Raw genomic sequence first — 6,972 nt, forward strand, 5'->3', positions numbered from 1 at the left:
TAAAAAGAAATATATATATATATACAGTATATCAGCTCAAAGAGATCTCACAAAATAGATCCCATATGAACTGAAACAATCTATTCAGAATAATCACAAACTACGCTCACATGGTTCATTGAGGTGTAAAGTCAGTAGTGTGTGCTGCGGGGATGAGGGTGAGTGCACTGCGGGGATGAGGGTGAGTGCGCTGCGGGGATGAGGGTCAGTGTGCTGCGGAGATGAGGGTGAGTGCGCTGCGGGATGAGGGTCAGTGTGCTGCGGGGATGAGGGTCAGTGTGCTGCGGGATGAGGGTCAGTGTGCTGCGGGGATGAGGGTCAGTGTGCTGCGGGGATGAGGAGAGGAGAGACAAACCCTTGAAGACGTCGGGCCTGTGGGCCCATGTGGGCCTCGTTTAACCTGACGGGTCCATCCACTGGAGCCGTGTCCTGTGTGGGGGCCCCTGTGTGGTGGGGCCCCTGTGTGGGGGGGCCCCTGTGTGGGGGGTCCCCTGTGTGGTGGGGCCCCTGTGTGGTGGGGCCCCTGTGTGGTGGGGCCCCTGTGTGAGGGTCCCCTGTGTGGTGGGGCCCCTGTGTGGTGGGGCCCCTGTGTGGGGGGCCCCTGTGTGGGGGTCCAGCCTCCTCTTGTATACTGTAAGTCTACAACGTGCGATGTTGATGATTTAGAGGAAGCGTAGTTTAAAAAACACATGAGGTATGCAGCCTTCCAGAGATGTATAGTAACGAAGTAGAACTTCTTCACTACTATACTTTAGTACTAAAATGCTGTATCTGTGGAGTATTTTTTTTTTCTCCTACTTCAACTTTTTCTTCACTACATATTTTTGATGAGTTTAATACTTTACTCCGATACATTTTCTTTCATGTGCTGAATTGTTACTCGTTAGGCCTACAAATATAAATATTTGCAAGCAACCATGAAGGGGTCCTACTGTATGACCGTATGACTGACCGTATGACCGTACAACCGACAGTATGACCGTATGACCGACAGTATGTACGTGGACGTATGGTGAGCTTAGTCGGTATGGTAATATGGCATGCCTTAAAAACTAAACAATCACCAACCATGTTTCTAAAGCATACTGTGTCAAAATCTGTCAAGCTGATGTTAGCGAAATTACGTGTGTACCGCTTTAAGGCCCAGCTTGCATTGTAGAGAGGCCGTGGTTCAGAAGGGAGAACTTCAAACAAATGTTTTTTGGTTGTTTTTTCAGATATAGTCTTCAAATTTGGCATGGGGAATACTATGGAATCTCCTCATAATAGCCATATTCAGCTGAGCCTACGTGTTTTGGATGCAATGTTAGAGCTGTTTAAACGTGTTGTAGAGCTGTATACATATGCATGTATTTCACTTTAAAATGCATATCTCTGCCGTCTTTCGCCTTATTGCTATGAATTTAACACCATATAGTCCCACAGTTACCTGGTACATGTGTGCCAGGTTTGCAGCTTTTCCAACTTTCGGCACCAAAGGAGTTAATGTGTGGATGTTTGGTCAAGTTGTGGTCACTGCACTGTATCCCAATGGTCTGACCGTATGGGTTGCGATGTGAAGGTTGTTCATCATGACAAATGTTGCATGTATAACAAGTTTCATGCAAATTGCACCTTCCTAGTGGTAATGGCAGCCTGTTGAATTCCTGAACTTCAAGGCCTTGTTATAGCGCCACCTATGAGTTATTCTTACCCATCTTTTGATTACCTCACTAATTTTACGAGTTCTACAAGCCTGCCATTTTTTTTTATAACTTTTGGAACCAAAAAGTCAGGTTAAAAATAATAAATAATACTAACGAATACAATAGGGTTCCTACGGATTTCGTAGGACCCCTAAAAATGTTATCCCATTGATTTCTGTTGGAAGACGTATTGCTCTTTGGCCAGAAACTGAAAGAGGGGCTGTTTACGTTTGGTTGTAGTCTTTTCGCTCACTTTTCCGTCTCAACAGTAGGGCTAGAACCGAGCAAAAAGACTACAACCAAAGGTAAACATTCCCCTTTTCCGTTTCCAGACAATGAGCAATGAGTCTTCCAACAGAAATGGGATTTACAAAAGATAAATGTGCAATAAAACACAACAGAAACTGTATTTCACTACGATACTTGATGTGGAACATCAACGAACACCACTTACCACTCGGTGAGTTTCACATTTCTGAAAACAAACGTTTAGGGTTGTTTTAAGGACAGGTTTGTGCATGCACGCCGCTACTCGCCAGCCATTCCGAAGCAGGCAGGGGCGATTCTATAATGAGCCAAATACCCGAGACCAATAGCCAAAATGTCGGTATCAACCACTCTATTTCATCCTAGACAAACCAGAAAGGGGGCTCAATGTTCAAAATACCGGAATTGTCCTTTAACTTACCCATGTTTGTCACGTTTTCTTGGAATACCCGTCTGGCATTTGAGATGTTTTAGTTGTTTGTTTTTACCTCAACACTTGTACTTATAATATTTACAATATAAAAACTAGGCTATACCTACAGCATATCATAAATTGTACATGTTTATAGAGTTAGTAGACTACATCTAAGTATTGTTATAGGTTATAGGCTGAATTCAGATAAAATTCACCCTCTGCTGGCCCACAACTAGATTGTCCCTTGTCTTGTTACACGCTATACAAGTTAATTATATTTAAATGATTATAAGTTCTCGTTATATTGCTATAAATTATCGTTATAACAAGATCTGTATCTGACAATTGACCAACCACTTCTGAAATTCATATTGACGGTATGACACTATATCCCTATTCTCGCCCACCCATCTTGAATTTAACAGACCATTCAATAGATCCATTTTCGTTTTCTAAAATCTTAATCCCCGGCCGAAACACAGTGGAAAGGAGAGAGAGGGAGCCATAGAGAGAGAGAGACACTGATGCACTGCAGAGCCAAGCAACTGATGGGCTTAAGAGGGCCTCCGTATATAATAAATAAATAAATAAATATATATATATATATATATATATATATATATATATATATATATATATATATATATATATATACACACATGGGTTTACAAAAAAAAAAAAAAGAAAGTCTCCCAATTGAAATGCTTTGGTTTGTAGGTTTCGTTCTGTGTAGCACAAAATAAGTCGGATAAGTGTGCTCTGGGACATGATTCAATAAATACATTTTCTTGAGCATGAGCACGATACATAACTAAAGGGTTATGTATCACACACCCCTTCTAAAGCCTCTCTCTCTCAGTGGTCTATAGTTGAACAAACAAGAGACACTAAACACAGCTTCCATCAGTCTTGCTCACAGGATTTATTCTGCGGTAACGTGTCCATGTGGGGTTAATGATCCCCTGGGCGCCTTGCGCCATCTAGTGGCTTGGTGAGTTATTCTACCGAACGCCGACATTATACATACATTTAGACACATTTAGATTATTATAGTAAAAAACAAAAAAAATAAAGGGGTGTTTACGTTTATATATTTTAAACTCTTTAAACACAATAAGGAACTACTTTTTCTAACCAATTACATTTACATACTTAAATATAATAGGCCTACGTATATATATATATATATATTTTAAATATATATCAAATATATATTTACATATTTAAATGTAACACAACATATATAGGAAAAAAAGGAAATATAAATCTGTGATCTGCTTCATAAATAGCTTATATAGAGTAGAACGTTATAGCCCTTGACTGCTTCTGAGGCAAAGTGTGCAGAGGGATTTATGCTTTGCATCTATACACCTGTACACGTGGCATACTCGACTATTTGGCAAATGACACTAAAGGCATACTGTACATATTCTGTCTCTACATCGCTATCATTATAAGGCAGATGTTTATTGTTTGACTTTGTTTCTCCATTGTCATTGACCAGTCCTACTGGACTGTACACAAAGGCGTACCTGCATGCAAGTTGGTTTTTGGGAAAAATGCATGAATGCAACATGTAGTCTACAGTGCATTTTTTTTAAATAGAAATACAAACAAGATGTCAGACTACCTAAGTGTAACCGTATTCGAGTTTATTTTGTTCAATACAACGACATTGCGCATATCTGATTTGATTTGATTTGATGTTTATCTTCGTGTCATGCCACACAAGTGGCCCATCCCACACAGGATTACAAGACACCGATATAACTACACAAAGAGTGTAGTACATACACAATGACAATATGCTATACAATACAATACAATACAATACATCCAGCACCGGATAAACACATTAAATATAAATGGACACGTTCCTCCTAGCCCACGCCTTTTCTTTTTTTTTAAACTTTAATTTTTATTTGGATTTTTCATTTAAATACAATATTACACATTTCTTAGAAACCAGAAAGAAACGAAAAAATAATAATAAAATACAATAAAATAAATAAAATACAGCTTATAGGTCCTTCCATTCAGTCACAATGCAGCAATTTATTCCCCCTGTTCAGTTGTTATTACTTGTGGTATCGTCCTCCCCCCTTAATAACCTATAATAATTCCACTTCTCCCATTTCCCTTGAAACTGTTCCTCCCTCATTCTCAAGGTATGTGTGAACCTCTCCATATCATAAATCTCCTCCACTATGCTCAGCCACTGTTCTCTAGTTGGGGGGTCTAACTTATACCAGGCCCTTGTAATTGCCTTCCTACTAGCCACCAATAATACTTTCACCAGGTATTTATCTCTTCCTTGTACCTCCTCTTGTGGAATGTTCCCTAGATACAATACCAAACAAGTCTTTGGTATCTCATATCCCAGTATCTCCCTCAGCACACTCCACACTTCCTCCCAATAATCCTCCATCTTTTGACATTTCCAAAACACATGGGTATGGTCTGCCTCCGCTTGACCACACAATCTCCAGCATGAATTCTGACCTGATGCGTATCTCCCCTTAATCTTTGGCGTTATGAAAAACCTTATAATGTTCTTCCACCCAAATTCTCGCCACTAGCCCACGCCTTTTCAATAAAGTCAGCAATCACAAATGTTCTATAATTGAATAGCCAAGCTAACATATCTGTGTCACGCATATAGCCTAATGAACTTCTTTTAGATGGACTTTATTGAATAACCCAAGTCGCAAATCAAACCTGGAGCTCGCACTTAAACGGAGCCTGGGTCTGTTGAAGGTGGCATTGCTGTTTTTAGGCTGTAATAGCCATAGGATAGGATAGGTGCTAGGATAGGTAATTATTTATCGTGTTTTTCACCTTTGGTTGGTAGTTTGGTAGCCAGTGTGCTTGTAAGGTTGGTTTGGACAGGGGCCTCTGAATATGTGTTTTCCTTGGATTTTGGCACAAGGGATTATAACATCTGATCTGTGTATTAATGAAATACTGAAGCTAGCTTAGGCTAGTGACTGCTGTGAATAGGGCAGCTGGCAGCTAGGGAAAGACCTTGTGACAGCACGGAAAGACGGCTAACAGGAGGAAATAGACCCCACCGGGCCGCAATGGGTTAGCAGCCCATTGTGGCAGTAGCCCAGGCTTTATTAAGCTATGGGTTACACCCTACCAAGCTACTAAACGATATAATGGAAAAATACCCCTAGAGTCAGCGAGGGCAGGGGTGGAAGATGACTCACCTGTGATGGACACGGTTAATGACCCTGGAACAAATTCGACTATGAGTAAGGAGAGCATGTCGGTGGAAGCCATTAGTTCAAATTTAACTGAGAAGAAGCTGCAGGTGTGTGTGTGTGGCTGGCAGAAGGTTACTACTATGAAGGGCCTAAGAATCCATCAAGGTAGAATGAAGTGCTTGGTAGAGGGAACACAGGGAACCCGCATTGATAGCTACTTCTTAAGAAGTGTATTGAGTTGAAGTCCAGCGACAGGAAGTAACCCACAGTTCGCAGGACATCAGCACCCCTGATGTTGTGGAGGTAGAGTCAAGCACTGAGGCAGAAAGGGAGGCCAGCCTACCAAAGAGGGAGAAGATGAGTGGCCATAGGCCTGGGGTCAGGTGGCCAGGCACAGCAGAAGGTAGGACATGGGAAGATGTTAACAGTGATCTGGTTAGCATTCTGGGACAGCTTAAAGGGACGGCTGAAAGCAAATTAGAGAAAATGGGGGACATTATCTACAGCTACGGTAAAGAAAGATTTGGGATTGTTGAGAAAAGGACGAAACGGCAACATGAGGTAGTCAAGTCTAGGCGCCAGCAAGAGATAGATAGACTCATCCAGGAGAGGAGGCAGCTTAAGAAGCAGTGGAGAAAAGCTACAGATGACGAGAAGGAAGGTATTGATTGTCTACAGGCAGATGTGAGGGAACGGTTGGCAGTGCTAAGAAGAGCAGAAAATATTAGGAAAAATAGGAAGAAGAAATCGCAAGCTAGAGTAGCATTTTATAAAGATCAATTTAAATTTGTTAAGTCATTATTTGATAGGCAGAAGAGTGGTAGTCTCATGGAACCTAAGCAGAAGCTTGAGGAGTACTTGGAGGGACTGCATAAAGATGGGGAGAGGTTCAGCGAGATGGTGCTTCCCGCAGATATCCCACCTATTGGTGAATTAAGTAGTCAATGTGACAATAGCCCACCAAGGTGGAAAGAGGTACAAGAAGTAATAAAACGTGCAAAGGCCTCTTCAGCCCCGGGACCCAATGGAGTGCCCTACCGATTATATAAGAGCACGCCAGATGTTTTAAGATTCCTATGGAAGCTAATGAGAATAGTTTGGAAAAAGCAGAGTATTCCCAAGGCGTGGCGTAGGGCTGGGGGAATATTTATTCCCAAAGAGAGGGACTCTGTTGAGATTAATCAGTTTAGACCAATTAGTCTACTGAATGTTGAAGGGAAGGTCTTCTTCAGTGTTGTGGCTCGGAGATGAACAAGTTATCTTGAAAAGAATAGACTAATTGATAGCACAGTTCAGAAAGCTGGAATCCCTGGTTTCTCCGGATGCTTAGCGCATCCGGGATTTGAACCCGGGACCTCTCGCACCCAAAGCGAGAATCATAGCCCTAGACCAACGA

Source organism: Micromesistius poutassou (assembly GCF_964030765.1).
Source record: "Micromesistius poutassou genome assembly, chromosome: 20".
Classification (NCBI taxonomy): domain Eukaryota; kingdom Metazoa; phylum Chordata; class Actinopteri; order Gadiformes; family Gadidae; genus Micromesistius; species Micromesistius poutassou.